The sequence below is a fragment of the Osmerus eperlanus genome, chromosome 2 (assembly GCF_963692335.1).
Source record: "Osmerus eperlanus chromosome 2, fOsmEpe2.1, whole genome shotgun sequence".
Classification (NCBI taxonomy): Eukaryota; Metazoa; Chordata; class Actinopteri; order Osmeriformes; family Osmeridae; genus Osmerus; species Osmerus eperlanus.
This window is the reverse complement of record NC_085019.1, coordinates 9346114-9364354: the sequence shown is the minus strand read 5'-3', so window position 1 is coordinate 9364354 and position 18241 is coordinate 9346114.

The window sequence follows — 18241 nt, the reverse complement described above, 5'->3', positions numbered from 1 at the left end:
GAGCTGTTACTGCCAGGAGCCATTCCACTCCACTACATCTCCTTTCCCTCAATCTACAGTCACAATTAATAAACTCATACACACACACATGCACACATGCACACACACAATCCTCTCGCCCTTTCTATTTGCTCCACCACGTTGTCTTCTACCTACCCTTTTTATTTTACATTTACATTTATGCATTTAGCAGACGCTTTTATCCAAAGCGACTTCCACGAGAGAGCTTTACAAAAGTGCATAGGTCACTGATCATAACAACGAGATAGCCCCAATATTGCGAGCAACCAAAACATGAAGCATACATTGTGAAAAACCAAATAAGTGCCAAAGCGAAGAACCATAAGAGCATGCAGTTATAAACAAGTCACAATTAAACAACATGAAACTCAGAGTGTACCTGTAGAAAAACAATCAACAGTAAAAATATTTCACAGCGAGTACAAGAATTTAAATCTGTTACAACTAACCAACAAGAGCAACAAGTCTCTCAATAAGAGTCATTGTGATCCTGGAGGAAACTAACATCAGGTCCAGCCAAGCATTCCTAAGTGCCGTTGTACTCCCGGAACAAGTGCGTCTTGAGCCTTTTCTTGAAGGTGGGGAGACAGTCAGTGTCCCTGATGGAGGTGGGGAGTTGACTCCACCATTGGGGGGCCAGACAGGAGAAGAGCTTGTGTTGGGACCGGGCGCTCTTGAGCTGGGTTGTCAGAAGAAGACAGCAGGTGGGGGTGTAAGGCTGGAGGACAGACTTGATGTAGTCGGGTGTAGTCCCGTTCACCGCTCGGAAGGTCAGTACCAGAGTCTTGAATCTGATACGGGCCGTGTTGGGAAGCCAGTGGAGGGAGATGAGGAGCGGGGTAACATGGGAGCGTCTGGGTATATTGAAGACCAGACGGGCTGCTGCGTTTTGAATTCTCTGGGTTGCGCATGCTGGGAGACCGGCAAGCAGCGAATTGCAGTAGTCCAACTTTGAGAGGACAAGTGCTTGGACTAGCAGCTGGGTGGAATGCTCAGACAGGTATCTCCTAATCTTCCGGATGTTGTAGAGGGTGAATCTACGCGACCGGGAGACCGCAGCAATGTGGGCTGTGAGGGAGAGCTCGTCATCCATGGTCACCCCGAGGTTCCTGGCAGAGGATGAAGGGGTCACCGTCGCAGATCCCAGGGTGATTGAGAGATCTTGGGAGATGGAGGGTTTGGCCGGGATGATGAGGAGTTCTGTTTTGGCGAGGTTTAGCTGGAGGTGGTGCTCGGTCATCCAGGCGGAGATGTCTTTGAGGCAGGCCTCGATCCTAGCTGAGATCCCCGGACCGGTCGGGGTGAACGACAGGTACAGCTGCGTGTCGTCAGCGTAGCAGTGGTAGGAGAAGCCATGGGAGGTGATGATTGGTCCAAGCGAGGTGGTGTACAGGGAGAAGAGGAGGGGTCCAAGGACGGAGCCCTGTGGGACACCAGTGGAGAGCTGGCGTGTGCCTGACACTTTGCCTCCCCAGGAGACCTGGTAGGATTTTCCCGGTAGGATGAGATCCACTGAAGTGCAGTGCCAGTGATGCCCATCTCAGAAAGTCTGGCGAGCAGGATTGGATGGTTAACCGTATAAAACGCTGCAGAAAGGTCCAGCAGAATGTTGACGGATGACCTCAAAGCCGCTCTGGCAGACTGGAGGGCAGTGGTGACTAGCAGGAGGGCAGTTTCTGTGGAGTGGCCAGTCTTGAAGCCCGATTGGTTGGGGTCAAGCAGGTTTTTCTGAGAGAGAAAGTTTGACAGTTGGTTAGATACAGCGCGTTCAATTGTTTTAGAAAAGAAGGTTAGCAGTGATACCGGTTTGTAGTTCTGGAGGACGGCTGGGTTAAGGGTTTTTTGGGGGGGGATTTTCTCCTCTATCCATCCATGTCTCTTTTCACTTTCTCTCTACTTGTGTCATGGTCTAATTATTTCAATCAATATCTGTCTTTTATTCTCCCTCTCTCCTTCTCTCTCTTTCTCTCAGTCCCTCATGTCTTAGTAGTCAACACATCACACCCTCGTCACTACATCTTTCTTTTGGACCTGAATGACACTGACAGTAATATTTAGTTTTTTCGTCAATCTTTCTTTTTTTTCTCACTGTTTGCCTCTTAGTTTTGACAGACAGCAAATTTACGCCTCCCCCCTCTCTCTCCTCCATTCACCAATCTTTCATTCTTAATTTGTCTCTCCCTCTTCCATCTGTTTTCTTCCCCTCATTTCCTCTCCGTCTCCCTCCTCTTCCTCGTTGCTTTATCTCTTTCTCTCTAGATGGTCTCAGTGACAGTGAACCATGAATTTGTCTCCTCCTCCTCCTCTCTGTCCTTCTGTCTTTCGCTCTCCTTCTTTCCCTCCCTCCTTCCTTCTCTCCATCTCTTCGCTCCAGTGCTCTCTTAAGCATCGGCTCTACACTCAAATGACCAGGATCCTTAGTAACGGGGGAGAGGAGATGGATCTGTAATAAGCCCATCCACCTAGTTGAACACACACAATCTCTCTCTCTCTCTCTCTCTCTCTCTCTCTCTCTCTCTCTCTCTCACACACACACACACACACACACACACACACACACACACACACACACACACACACACACACACACACACACACACACACAGGCTTAATTTCTCATCTCCTCAAATAACCACTTTCTTTAAAAGTGTTTCAAATGGGGATAAGAGGAGAAGCAAATGTATGTTTCAGGTGGAAGTCTTTCACTGACAGACACTTGTGGAATGCAAAAGTGTACCAGTTTTCATTTGATGATACCAATAGAGTGGGTGTATTTGTATTTTCCTTCAGCAGCCTGAAGTAGACACATACGTGTGTTGGTTTTTGAAGCTACTGAGGTCAGGAAGGCAGGGATAAAGGTTATGGAGGATCAGGGTTAGCTGGAAGGCTTTCCCATGTGCGTGCATGTGTGTAGACACTCATACATGTGGAACACACTTGCATGCACACATATTCAAATTAAATGTGTTTGTTTGTCACATACACCATCATACAAAGTACACTGTGCAGTGAAATGTTTTTTGCTGAATAAGTGTGCTAACAAAATAACAGTACATTTCATAAAATATTAAAATGTGTAAAGATATAAAGTAAAATATAATAATAATAATTAAATAGATATGTTTGTGTTGATGCTATTCACACACATCTTGTGTTCTCAGACAATTGCTGTAAAGTTCATTTTCAAATGAACTTTACTACCGCCCCTACTGTGGCAAAAGGTTGTTTCAGACAAACTATATAACATTCCAGAGAGACACGATTCTGGTAGAGTGCAAAAAAATGACAATTTATCACATATTTTAGTGAATCAAAAATGATCAATCCATGAAGTTTGAAGGTAATCCAAAGGTGATACAAAGTTTGTGTGTGGGTTGTCACAAAACTGTATGACCACCTTCCCTTCAGCAAGGATTTTCTGCTTCTCAACTTCCTACTTGCATGCTCCTGTAACTAGATAGAAGGAACTACAGATTGTAAATCACATATATCACATATATTCTCTACAGTATAGAACTAAATGTACTTACTAAAAACAAATGACCAAAAGCAGCATGCACAGTCAATATTCCATCTATATGCTTGATTTATGTAATCATTAGATTAAGAATGAAAAATATAGCTGCAAGCAGCGATGTGGGTTCCTCCGCAAAATGGCAAAATATTATAAACATGTACACTATCGAAGATCGAGAGTTGGAAAACAAGAGAGCAAAACTACTTCATGTTTGGCCAACAACAGGCTGAATGGGGATTTGAACTCATGAGCATAAGGTTACAAAGCAGTCTCTCTATCCTCTCTGCTACACACCAACTGCTGAGATATAGAACTGTTTCTTTGAATAGAAAGGGCAGAGTATTAGCTTTGGTCAACATTGGGACAAAGGTTAAGAAACAGTTGACATTTCAAGGTGAAATTGTGCATGGTATTTCAGAATGATGTCATCCTGTTTAGCTAAAAAGATAATCAAAATTATGACAGGCCAAAAGATAATGGCTGGATTCCAACCTACTACCTTATACTTTACAGATCACCATCCCAGCCCATTGAGCTATTCTCAGTGTTGAATATTATCATGTTCAGTTACTGTATAAAAAAGTAAGCTGTTTCTCCTGTGGTAAGCGTTGTTAGATTCAGCCAACGTTGAAACTGCTCTAATTCAATCATATTTTCACATACCAAGGTGAAATTGTTTGTGGTACTTCAGAATGATGTCATCCTGTTGAACTGAACAGATAATCAAAATTATGACAGGCCAAAAGACTATGGCTGGATTCCAACCTACGACCTTATACTTTACAGGTCAAATAAACACGCATTGCTATGTTTTACAACCGGAGGATTTATCGGGAGACTAGAAACCGTTTGGTCAGAATAAAAAATTAAAAACTATGCCTCTGACTGGTATTGAACCTTGATTACCAGCACAACATCTCAGTCAATTGAGCCATTCCCAGGCATGGAATACACAAAGTTCAATAACTGGATAATTAAAAAAAGCTGTTTCTCCAATGGCGAGCATTGTCAGATTTGGTCCAAGTTCAAACAGCTGTAATTCAGTCATATTTTGACATATCAAGGTGAAACTTTGCATGGTACTTCAGAGGCATGTCACCTTAAAGCTTATTAGGTTTGAACCATCCTTCAAAAATACATTTGATTTAGTGACACAAACATATTGAGGCAATGTGGACATTTACATAAATACACCCATTTCAGCCATTTTGTACTTGATTCAATTGCCTTAAGTAACGTTTTTAAATACGTCAATGATACATATCTGTACCAAATTCAAGTCAATTTCACCTTTGGTTCAAGAGAAGAGGAATTTTGAAGGTTTTCCCAAATTATCACAGTACAGGAAAATCCATCATGGCGGACGTTATGGGTCCTTGAGGCTTTTTTGTTCTTCATGAAAAATGAGGCATGCACACCAAGTTTCAGAAGAATTGGAGCAATGGGGTGGAAATGCCATCACTTTGAAAATCGGACATTTGGGCGTGGCCTGTGGCGCCCCCTATGGTCCGATGTGGCCCATATTTGGTGTGGGGGTACCCACTTGGATGTAGTATCAATGTGCCAAATTAGAAAATTTATGACAAGGGACTTTTTGAGATATTGGGGCGCAAGGAGAAGAAAAATAATAATAAATATAGCTGCAAGCAGAGATGCGGGTTCCTCCGCAAAATGGCAAAATATTATAAACATGTACACTGCAGAAGATCGAGAGTTGGACAACAAGGGAGCAAAACTACTTCATGTTTGGCCAACAACAGGCTGAATGGGGATTTGAACTCATGAGCATAAGGTTACAAGTCAGTCTCTCTATCCTCTCTGCTACATACCAACTGTTGAGATTGTATGAATAGAAAGGGCAGAGTATTAGCTTTGGTCAGCTTTTGGACAAAGGTTAAGAAACGGTTGACATTTCAAGGTGAAATTGCATGAAATTGTGCATCGTATTTCAGAATGATGTCATCCTGTTGAACTAAACAGATAATCAAAATTATGACAGGCCAAAAGACTATGGCTGGATTCCAACCTACAAACTTATACTTTACAGGTCACCATCCCAGCCCTATTCTCAGTGTTGAATATTGTCATGTTCAGTTACTGTATAAAAAAGTAAGCTGTTTCTCCTGTGGTAAGTGTTGTTAGATTCAGCCTAAGTTGAAACTGCTTGTACATTTCCTATAAAAACGGGACAACGGGATGACTGGGTTGCTGCTGTAAAGAATAACTTTCTCATCGTTTTTTTAAACAGGTTGTTTGGAGTGCCATAACTTGTCATGGAAGGGAATTTTAAATCATGCCTAGCATCAGTGGGAATGTGTCCTGGCTTAGGTTACTGAAATGAATTTGTGCAACAGGCAAGGGATCCACCTGAACAATCAATTGACTTCATTAGAGAAAACCATTAGAGTTATCTCTACCATGCGTAGACTACAAGTAGCTAGCTACTGTGGTGAACCTGGCTTGTGTTGCAGTGGTTTACACAGTCTTGCTAAACAGATGTGTTGTGATGGGCTCAAATAAACACGCATTGCTATGTTTTTACAACCGGAGGATTGATCGGAAGACTAGAAACCGTTTTGTCAGAATAAAAAAATAAAAACTATGCCTCTGACTGGTATTGAACCTTGATTACCAGCACAACATCTCAGCCAATTGAGCCATTCCCAGGCATGGAATACACAAAGTTCAATAACTGGATAATTAAAAAAAGCTGTTTCTCCAATGGCGAGCATTGTCAGATTTGGTCCAAGTTCAAACAGCTGTAATTCAGTCATATTTTGACATATCAAGGTGAAACTTTGCATGGTACTTCAGAGGCATGTCACCTTAAAGCTTATTAGGTTTAAACCATCCTTCAAAAATACATTTGATTTAGTGACACAAACATATTGAGGCAATGTGGACATTTACATAAATACACCCATTTCAACCATTTTGTACTTGATTCAATTGCCTTAAGTAAAGTTTTTAAATACGTCAATGATACATATCTGTACCAAATTTCAAGTCAATTTCACCTTTGTTTCAAGAGAAGAGGAATTTTGAAGGTTTTCCCAAATTATCACAGTACAGGAAAATCCATCATGGCGGACCTTATGGGTCCTTGAGGCTTTTTTGTTCCTCATGAAAAATGAGGCATGCACACCAAGTTTCAGAATAATTGGAGCAATGGGGTGGAAATGCCATCACTTTGAAAATCGGACTTTTGGGCGTGGCCTGTGGCGCCCCCTATGGTCCGATGTGGCCCATATTTGGTGTGGGGGTACCCACTTGGATGTAGTATCAATGTGCCAAATTAGAAAATTTATGACAAGGGACTTTTTGAGATATTGGGGCGCAAGGAGAAGAAAAATAATAATAAGAAGAATACCAACAATAACACTAGGTTCCCTCCTACCGGAGGAACCTAATAATAAGAATACCAATAATAACAATAGGTTCCCTCCTACCGGAGGAACCTAATAATAATAAGAATACCAACAATAACACTAGGTACCCTCCTACCGGAGGAACCTAATAATAAGAATACCAACAATAACAATAGGTTCCCTCCTACCGGAGGAACGTAATAACTTCTGTTGCGAGTTGGCCCTTACATACTGTATGAACTGTAAACCACTGTTGGTTTTGAGAAGTGGTTCTGGAGGATGTAGCGAAGGATTAAAGGGAGAGGGGGGTGTGAGGTGGGAGTGGGTGGGTAAACTATTGCCAGTAGACACACGTACGTAGGGCACACATGTACGTATGGGGCGTCATTCAATCTGGCCGTTCTGGAAAGATCAATTTGAACAGGCAGTTGGTTTTGTGGTGCCGCTGTGTGGAGGTGAAGGACTCTGTGTTGTCTCTCCCTCTTCTGCTTTCCTCTAACACTGTCCTTGCCTTTTCTATTATTTTTTAATTTTCAATTGTATTTTTCTTTCATTTCCAAACACACTCTTGATCTTCCTTTCACTTGTCTTTCTGACTCCGTCTCTTGTCTTTACAAATCTCTTCTCTCAGAAGACCCCATTGGTAAGATCTCTGTAGAGCTTCTAGCCTTGGGTGACATATGAAATGATGGGAGGTAATGAGATGGCGGGTGGGGGCAGTGGATATTGCTTTTGTTTCATATGCTTTTAATGAGTGGCGCCCCTGGTCCACAGAAAGCAACGTTTCACCCACGATTACTTCAACCATCAATCACAACACACAAATTGTGCTCTAAAATGGTTTGGTGTCATTAGAGATTGCTATACTCACAGTCCACAGTCTTTGGTCCGCTGTTTTTCAAGACAAGCATGTCCATGCAGTACATGATGATACAATCTGCAGTAAACGCTAACTAACACACAACAATCTGCAGTAAACGCTAACTAACACACGCTTTTAGCATAGCTTCCCTCTCACTCTGTAAAATCTCTTGGAGTGACTCATACATGTGGGTGTGAGAGAGACGTGCACTTTCACGGTGATCTCAATAATACCTTTATTTCCCTGCATTAAAGGTACTTCACCTTTCAGAGAGAACGGTCACCATGGCGACAGAGAGCTTTGGTGGCTAAATTAAATCAAGTAGCCCTGTTGTTAGCTGTGGCACATGGCTCTCTGTCACTTTCTTGGTTTGGGGGTCAGGTGAGCACACAGTGATCACTTCTGTGGGAGATATCTTTCATGTCTGTCCCTTGGGAGGAGTGTGAGAGGAGATTGGAGCCATTTACAGTATTGTGGTGGAGCTACCAGAGAGGGTTGGTTTAAATGGCATGTGTTCCCATTTAGTAGGAGTGGCATATAGAGTCACATTTGAAAGAGAACAAAGAGAATTTGATTAGGGAGAGAGAAACGAGAGATAGAGTGAGGGGAGAGACAAAGAGATGGAGGGGGAGAGGGGAGAGGGATAGAGAAAGGGGAAAGAGAGAGACAGGGGGGGAGACACACAGAGAGAGAGAGACAGAGAGATTAGAGAGGGGAGAGGGCAGAGAGAAAGAGATAGAGAGAAAGAGAGAAAGACACAGGGAGAGAGAGAGAGAGAAACAGAGAGAGAGAAAAAGAGAGGGGTAGAAGGGAGAGAGAAAGAGATGCAGCTCTTTCACAACCAACAGCTCAGGGGGTTGGACAGGATCTCACACCAGACAACAAATGCTCCTCAACGCCCTTCTCTGATGAATCGAGCTGCCTGCCTCCATGATGAAACTATATCTCGTGAAGTTGATTCAGTTTGACATCTTCCTCCCCACTTCCATCCGTCTTCCTCTCCCATCCAGTATGACCGGGTGAACATGCCTGAGAGATGTTTACCCACCTAGAGTCTTTCCTGCTTCAGAGTTAATTTACAGTTTATTTTGTTTGTAAATTACACACTTTTAATACATAACAAACAGTCATTCCAGCTGATAAATTACTTATACAGGGTTGTCTGACCAGTGTTTTGTGGAGGTTTGCCAGAGATATCATCCAGTCTATGATGGTGTCTTCCCTCTGTGCTACGTGTGTCCAGCGGAGCTCCAATGCATTCAGCAGAGCCCCATCCAGGCCAGGGGTGAACCCTAGCAAAGTGCTCTCCTCTCTGGGCAGATGAAGGGAGGTGATGGGGCCGCACACCCAGGACACTCACAGACACTGTTACATGTGGGCCTACACACACACACACACACACACGCACAAAGGTGTGGATGAATCATCTGTCCGTGTTTCCCAACTGTGACAAACCTGCCAATAACAGTGTTTTGACTGCAAATAGAACGATGCTGTTCTCAAAAAACTAAAACCCTCACTGTAAGATTTTCTGTTCTGGTTTGGCTAGTTATCATCCCAATGAGATCTGGCAGAGAACCATGCCCCATCAGTTTCTCTGGTATGTAAACAGAGACGTTACTGTGTTTGTGTTTAATTGGCGCGGAGGCACAGCGGTGTCGAAACACCTCAAGCACTACGCTTGTTTCCATCCAATCAGAAGAGTCCCTCAGGAGAGCAGCACATTCATTATTAATCCACGCATTTGAACCGACTCAGGTGACTGAGCCCTGTTATCAAAGACAAAAAGACGCTTATGCAGGGTAGAGCTGGCATTTCCCCTAGCAGTGCTCATTTCATACACCATTTGCTGGAGGGTATTTGTCACTAATATGCAAAGCAATGAGGCCTGTCACAAACATTTTAAATACAGTACCCAAGACAAATCCATGGGGATGTGAGAAATGGGTGGGAGAAACGGGTGGGAGAAATACAAAAATGCTGAATGCCGTTGTTTCCAAATTGCGTCAATGAATGTGTACACATACCCAGAAAAACTTGGTTGTTTAGGGTACGTTTGGGGTGCAACTCAGAGCACCGATTTGGAACGCTGGATATCTATGTTTCAACATCACAGCATCCATTTGCACATTTTTGTTTTGATCTCCACTCTTGATGCATGACTATATTCAGCCTCTAGTCTGCACCTCTCTGTGTCACCTACCATCTCTAGAGGGGGGGATCCCTCACTGAACTGCTCCTCCCAAGGTTTCTTCAATTTCTTCTCTTGGAGTTTTTCCCTGTCTTCCCTGAGGGTTTAGGTTGGTTCAGCTGCAGTTACATGGGCGTGTGTGAAGTCCTCATTGACATTGCTAGTAAAAAGGGCTATATAAATCCAATTTCATTTGTTTATCGCTCACTGGAAAAGAAGATGGGAGAGACCAGAGGAAGAACGATGATTGGGGGGAGAGAACAGCCTAGTTGTTGAATATACGTACAGTTCACAGCGACCCTGTGATTTTTCCAGCAAGCAGAGAAGATGCTCTCGTCTAGAGTGGTGACACTGCTGCGCCTGTGTGCCTGTTATCCTTGTGTGTGTGCAGCTGTAGGCCCAGAACAGCCCACAGCACTCAACCTTGGTTCTACGAGGAACTTTATCATTGTGGGGATGGGTTTGGTCGTTACTCAGGAGGTGAGGGGTGTGGGTGCGGTAGAAGGAGGGGGGTGGTAAGGGGGAGTGTGTGTCTCTTGCGTCATGGTCTAGACAGCACCTTGGAGCACTTCAGCTGAACTCATTACCCCATGTCTGATGACGTCTCATTAACTTGCAACTTAACGCTCTATCTCTATCTCTCTGCTTTTCTCATTCTCTCCGCTTATCTCTCCTATCGCGTTTTCTGTATAGCTCCCCTGATTATCCTCCTTTTCTTCCTCTCTCTCTCTTTACACTCTTTCTACTTCTGTCTTACGATTCCTTTTCTCTTTTTTCCTCTCTGAGTATAAGGTGTCTGTGGTCTTAGGTTTGATCATGGATCCACACACACTCTTACACATACACACAAACACTCTCACACACACAGATTTAATTGTCTTGACCGGGCCTTTGAGGTGACATTTTCTGGCAGGCAACGATTGGCTGTCATCTGGCGACCAATGTCTCCATGGCAACCAAAGAGCCACTGCTAGAGCTTGATAGACAGTCTGATGGGGAAGGCCCATAATGCACACTAACGGGGCAAACTGATCTGTCCCTTAAACCCCTCACTCTCCCATCTCTATTACCAGTTGGGGAGAGAAGTTCCACTATTAAAACATCCTGCCATACTTGGGGCCATATTGAATGGGCTCTCATTTAATGTGGGAGGTGACCTCTGTGAGGTTCAAAAATATCACCTCCCCTTTATAGCAGTAGCTCCCTGGAAATGAGATTTCATTATACATTATGCAGGGTACAATCATCAGCCGCCAATGGAAAAGGCCTGCCACCTGGATGACTGTCTGACCTGCTGGAATGACAACGTGGATGGAGTGGGTGGGCAGTATTAGCTCACCATGCAGCTCCTGTTGAACCAGAAAGACAGCCAGAAGATCCAGACAGGGAAATGCGTTGTTAGGTAACCATGGCAACGGCACATCCTACTGTCGGTCATACTTCGGAAAGGTCACATCTGCACAGTTGATATTGTTAAGCTTGGACATATTGTACACATGAACAGACACACATCTCACACACGCACATACACACACACACACACTAGTGAGTGAGTTTGTCCAGGTTGATAAAGCATAAAAAATGGCCTTTCAATCTTTTGATAATGATACTTGGTGGCCTAATCGTGTCCTTAAGGTTATATTCCTGGTAACTAGAATCTTTCACATAATCCATCATGATTTCAGCCAAGTAAAGAAACACAGAAATCTGTCATGAGGCAATGTATGTAGATTTTATGCTGAACAATTCCTCACACACAGATGCTACTTTATGTTTATTTTTTTATAAAAGTAACTGCATTTCAGTGTTAATTCATGTGGAAAGAAAAGTCAAAGTTAAAAGTCAAGGCTTTCATCGCCCTTCCAACAACTTGCTACCACAGGTAAGCATATTTTGTCCAACTAGCCTGGCAACAGATATTCTGTGATATATTTTGCAGTGCTAGTTTCAACACCACTTACATCTTGGAGGGGTATTCCATCTTCCGACTGCTATAAATGAGGGTGTTTTTGTCATTCATGAAATCACAATAACCTTTAAAAAAAAGTGTGTGTGCATGTGTACTTGTGTCTGTGTGTCTGTGTGCGAGGGAAAAATTATACATGCATGCGTTTTATCGGTTCAAGTATACATGTGTGTGTTCTTCCTAAATGTTCTGTTGTCTCAGGGGAGCAACAGGTGTTTCATGTGACAGGCTCCAGATGACGGCCAGACAGTTAAAATATATCACATTCATTCCACAAAGAACCATGTATTCTACCCTGCTGCTACATGAGTCATGTCCTATCATTATGATACACGGGTGGCTAGTAATTTTTATTTTAGTTGTAGTTATATGTGTGTATAAAATGGAATCTGTTCAAGCCTATCTGGATTTATGAGTATTGAATATGTATTTTTCAGTTTTGACGGCAACACAGGGCTTGGGGACAGTGAGCTTTAGTAAACCACAGCCGAGACGTGTGACAGAGACATCTTGGAAAAAGGCCTTACCATGAACCCCTTGGTGCCATGTTAGAGTCCTGTGAGAGACCATGCCGAACACCTTGTTTGAGACTGCTGTTTGGACAGGAATGGCGGGCTGAGAAGAGAGGTTAAGGAAGTGACACGGCAAGCTAATGATGTTTGAGTGTGCAAGGCAAGGAGGCTGGGTCTCTTAGCAACAGCTGATCTTCTTGGTAGGCGTTATGGAGTCAGGCGTATGCCAGAAGTAATAAACACAGCTTCAATGTGTCTTTAGCTCAATACATGTACTAAAGGAAATCGATTCCCCCCCCCCCCCCACCCCCCAGTGACTACTGGGGGGGGGGGTTATGTGTGTGTTGTGTGTCTTGTGTGTGTTGTGTGTGCACGCAATCTTCCTGACAAATGTCTTAATATTGCTTTTCTCCAAGAAAGGCCCAGGAGGCAGTGATTGTGTTGGATAGCTTCCAATGATTCTTGTCACATTCATCAGCTAGAATATGTAATATAATTTTCTTCCTTTTACAATTATACCCATACCCCACAAGTCTCTCTGTGAGGATGTCACTTGTCTAACACTGGCACTGAACTCCAGCTCAACATGAAGCAAATTAATTTATACTCAGTCATCTAATCAATTGAGAACTCACTTTTGCATAATTAGACAAAAGGAGAACTCCAGAAAACATCTCATGTCTGTCTGTCTTTATCTGTGCGTGCGCATGTGTGTAAAAGTATACACATACATATGCATCTAATGTTTGCATGAGCATGTTTAAAGACCATGTCCTCATACAGTTGAAATCAAGCAGACTGCACCCTCTTCTAGGCTCCAGACTCTAAAACCTGGCATCATTAAGGGGATCAGTAACACATAATGACCCTTGGGATGAAATATAGCTCTGTGGTTATTGTTACCGAGTAACATTGGTTCATTTAGTTAAAGGTGACATGACATGAAAACTTCACTTTAGGAGGTTATTTAACATTAATATGAATTCCCCTAGCCTGCCTTTGGTCCCCCAGTGGCTAGAATTTTCGATCGGTGTTTATCAAGCCCTGGGTGTTCTTCTCCGCCTTTCAGAAAATGAAAGCTTAATTGCCCTGTTTGAAAATATCCTCTTTGTTACGTCACAAGGAGGAAGGTTACCTCTCCTCTCTCTGCTTCGCCCGCCCAGAGAATCTGGCCCGCCCATAAGAAACTGAGCTACGACCGTGCAAGTGTTTTTATCCTCGAGAGACATCATGGTTTGCAAACGAACGAAGCATTACATTTGCTCAGTTTGGATGTACAAAAGGAAAACTAAAATATTTTTACAGTTCCTTCATCCGAGCCTCTGAAGATCCAGTATCTTAATTTTATTTTCTCTGGCATTTGCTGTCTGCGCCGAACACTTCAGCCACGACTGTTTCCTCAACTTGAGCTAATACAAAACTGGCCTTGCTGAAATTAAATTCTGGATCAGTACTAACTCTCCTTCGTCCAGGTACTAACCTCGGACAAGTAAGTTAACTAATGCTATATCATTTTGTAGCTTTACTGTATATGGTTACCAAGCTTGCTACCCTTAGAATGTGGCTGTAACATTAGCTCTGCAGCTAACAGCTGAGTTACTGTCGCTAATGGAAAGGTAGATAGCATCAAGTATGTGTGTGAATACACATGCTGTAACGTGAGTGTTGTACACTTCTTTGTTATTTGGATAACCGTTCTGCTGTTGGTGTTATGGCGCGTGCGATATCCGCCTTTCCCCTCATTGAAATGACTGTGTGTGTACCTCTGCAAACCAGGGTTATCAGATGAGAATGGGCAAATTCGAGGCATCTTACAGCAACGGGGCTACAGCCATTGCGATACATCCATTGTAAACATTAGCGCCTGGTGCCGCCCCTCCGCTCCTCATTAGCATTTAAAGCTACAGACACCAAAACAGCGCGTTCTGAGGAAAGCTCCTTGTGGGACTGCTAGTAGGGGCTGTAATTCTGCACCAAGGCTGAATTTCGGTGAGGGAGGCTAAACGACTGTACTCAGAGAGACTAAAACACCAATTCTCTGCAAACGACTCTGCTTCTGTCTGGAGAGGGCTCAGGCAGATTACCAACTACAAGCCCAGAGCCCCCCACTCCACTAACGACTCCCGCCTGGCCAACGACCTGAATGAGTTCTACTGCAGATTTGAAAGACAATTGGACAGTCCTGAACTACCCCTTCCCACCCAGGAGGCCTCCCAGTCAACACGGTGGAGTCCTTCCGCTTCCTAGGCACTATCCTCTCCCAGGACCTCAAGTGGGAACTGAACATCAGCTCCCTCATCAAGGAAGCACAACAGAGGATGTACTTCCTTCGGCAGCTGAAGAAGTTCAACCTGCCAAAGACAATGATGGTGCACTTCTACTCAGCCATCATTGAGTCCATCCTCACCTCCTCCATCACCGTCTGGTACGCTGCTGCCACTGCCAAGGACAAGAGCAGACTGCAGCATATCATCCGCACTGCTGAGAAGGTGATTGGCTGCAATCTGCCTACCCTCGAGGACCTGCACACCTCGAGGACCCTGAGGCGAGCGAGGAAGATTGTGGCCGACTCCTCCCACCCTGGACACTCCCTGTTTCAGTCACTCCCCTCCGGCAGAAGGCTGCGGTCCATCAGGACCAATACCTCACGCCACAAAAACAGTTTCTTCCCTTCCGCTGTTGGCCTCTTCAACAAGGCCAAGGGACCACACTGACTCTAATGACTTCTTGCTTAAAACACACTACTTTTTGCACTGCATTACAAAATGGTATCTTGTACATTTGTATTTTTTGTAATATTTGTATTTTTGTATTTTTATATTGTAATTTACGGCAACTTATATTTTATTTTATTGTATATTTAATTCTATTCTAATCCCACTTAGTACTGCTAGTTTATGTACCCTTAGTATAGATAGTCCACATATTTAAATTTTAGGTATATGTTTATTGTATGCACCTTCCTGCCAAAGCAAATTCCTTGTCTGTGCAAACTTTCATGGCGAATAAATCCCATTCTGATTCTGATTCTGACTTTGTAAAGCTCTCTCTTGGAAGTCGCTTTGGATAAAAGCGTCTGCTAAATGAATAAATGTAAATATTCTTACATTTAGTCATTTAGCAGACACTCTTATCCAGAGCGACTTACAGTAAGTACAGGGACATTCCCCTGAGGCAAGTAGGGTGAAGTGCCTTGCCCAAGGACACAACGTCATTTGGCACGGCTGGGAATCGAACTGGCAACCTTCTGATTACTAGCTCGACTCCCTCACCGCTCAGCCATCTGACTCCCTGACATCTGAATATAGTCTTAACAGCTGAAATTATAGTTGGGATAGTAATAGCAGTAGCAGATGTGTGCATTGAGTGCGTTTACTCGGCTTTCTTAGTAGGATTCAATGTGTTGATTGAATGAAACATACAGCAGTAGGGCCGATACAGGAAGACACAGCGACACTTTGTTGCTGAAGGATGATGGTGCAAGTTCCGTGGAGCATACAACGATTAATAAAAATAATCATGTAGACGCGCTTATTGAGTAATCGCATAACTAATTACACATGTAAACGGAGTAATCGTATGGCATAAACCGACAATTGCTAGTAATCGGGTTTCTCATGGTCAAGTAAACGCACTCAGTGGCGTAGTAGAATAAAACAGTTCCATTAGCAATAGTAGTAAAAGAGATATTAGCAGCACCTGCAGAGTCACCTCTTGTAAATCGTATTAGGTTGAAATACTATCAAACTCTGTCTTGTGACTCCACAAATCAGCTAATACCAGAGCCATAGAAATGGCTCTGGCTAATACCAATCACCTGCGTGAGACTGAGTGGTGCGTGTCTGTCGTTGCCACGGTGATGGTGCAGCTGTGATTGCTAACGAGCTGGGCAGAGAATAACAAATACATTTACCTAGCATCCACACCTCAAACAAGTTAACCTAGGCGCAAAACTGTACGTCCAATCAAAAAATACGGATATTTTCCGAGACCCAAGACTCTGCCGAAACCAGAGATGTCCTTTATATGTCTGTGCGCTCAGAAATACGACTCTACCGGCAGTTTCAAAATCTTGTTCCTTCTGCTTTCTTTGACGAATTTGAATTTGTCACCAGATTTGCATTGGTCTCTATGGGGCGAGAGTTGGACATTGTCTCGCTTTCGTGGGGCTCTAAACAAATGTGTAAGTCTGTTGGATTCCAAAGACAACTGTCTACGACCAACACAAAATTAGCTATCTATTGATTCAAAAATGAAGCATGAAGAGTGAAAATTGTGACAATGCTGGCAAACTAGAAATACTTTTTGAAACTGATTTCGAAGCTCCCCTCCACTCCAAGCGTTTCAGTCAGCACTCTAGGCTCTCACATACACACCCATGTAAATCTCAGAAACGGTTTGAAAAACTTTGAAAATTAGGGCTAGCCATGATCTAGTAACTTAAAGGCTGGTAGTTGATTGAAGATAATAATGGGGATATGTTTAAGATTGAGATTGGACTCAAATTACTTACTTACTGTAAGTCGCTCTGGATAAGAGCGTCTGCTAAATGACTAAATGTCAAATGTGGGTAATTGGATGTGTAGGCCTTCATGTTATTTTTGCTTAGGGTTCACTTCAAACATTAAAAGAAAGGGTGAGGTAGCAGACTTGGGGTCCTTTCACTGAGGTGGACCCCAGTCCTGGTGCCTGTAGCCCCGAGGCTACAGGCACCATGACTACGTCAGGTCAGAGCATACTAGGCAGACAGTCACATGCCAAGTTTAGCTTGTGTTTGTAGGCCACACATATAAGCCTACACAAACGTTTTTTTTCCGATTAAGCCTCACTTTAAAATGTTGCTTGTTGATTCATGAGTGTTCTTGTTTTGATGGCTGTGGCATTTATTGTGTGAGTATACACTAATAGTTTTGTTTTCATGCAATATTCATCAAAGGATCTAACCTCTAACCTGGTTAGACCCAGATTATATATTCATAAAAACAGAGTGACCAATGTCTCTCCAGTTTGTGAGTACAGTATAGTGTGTGTAAGAAAGAAATGAGTTGCAATTCAGATGTAGAGACACAGTCTATTCATAGTAAATGTAGAATTTGATTAAAGTAACCCTAGTGGACCATACTAGGCCACACTGAAGAACTCAGGCTTAAGTGAATTTTAAATTCTATTTCTCATCAGCAATCATATGAATAATTTACACTGTTTAGATGCCAGGCTAAGGTTACACACACATTTTCAGTCTTGGTGTGTGGACCCCCTGAAGTGTCCCTGGCCACCCCTTGGCCACCCCATATCTAAAAGTCTGGTTCCGCCACTGGTTACAGGCTGTGCATATATGTGTGTATGCGTATATATGTATATGATTACTTTGTATCGTTAATAGTTTGAATATTCCCTTTGTTTCAGACCACACAGACAAACAAACATATGCAAACCCACAGTTGTTGTAGTAAAATAAATGAAGAATACCTGTGCCTCGTCTTCTAGTGTTCTTACCGACACTCCATGGTAACAACTAAAACCCAATCTTGAGCCAACACACAACCTCCTCAACATTAATTCTCGTTCTTTACCTATCAAGGAAGCACAATGACAAAATACTTTTTTTTAAGGGATTGTTTTTTTAAGGCAATTGCATTGTTAATATTTAACCCAAACCTATATATATAAAGTAGAAGGGGAGCAGTTATATTCTGTTGTTAGAATGCTACTGGTGGAAGGGCTTTGGGAATACCTTTGAATTTAGATAAATAAAACTGTGATCTGCTCATGTTAACATTTGTTTCCTGGTTTTATTCGTAACT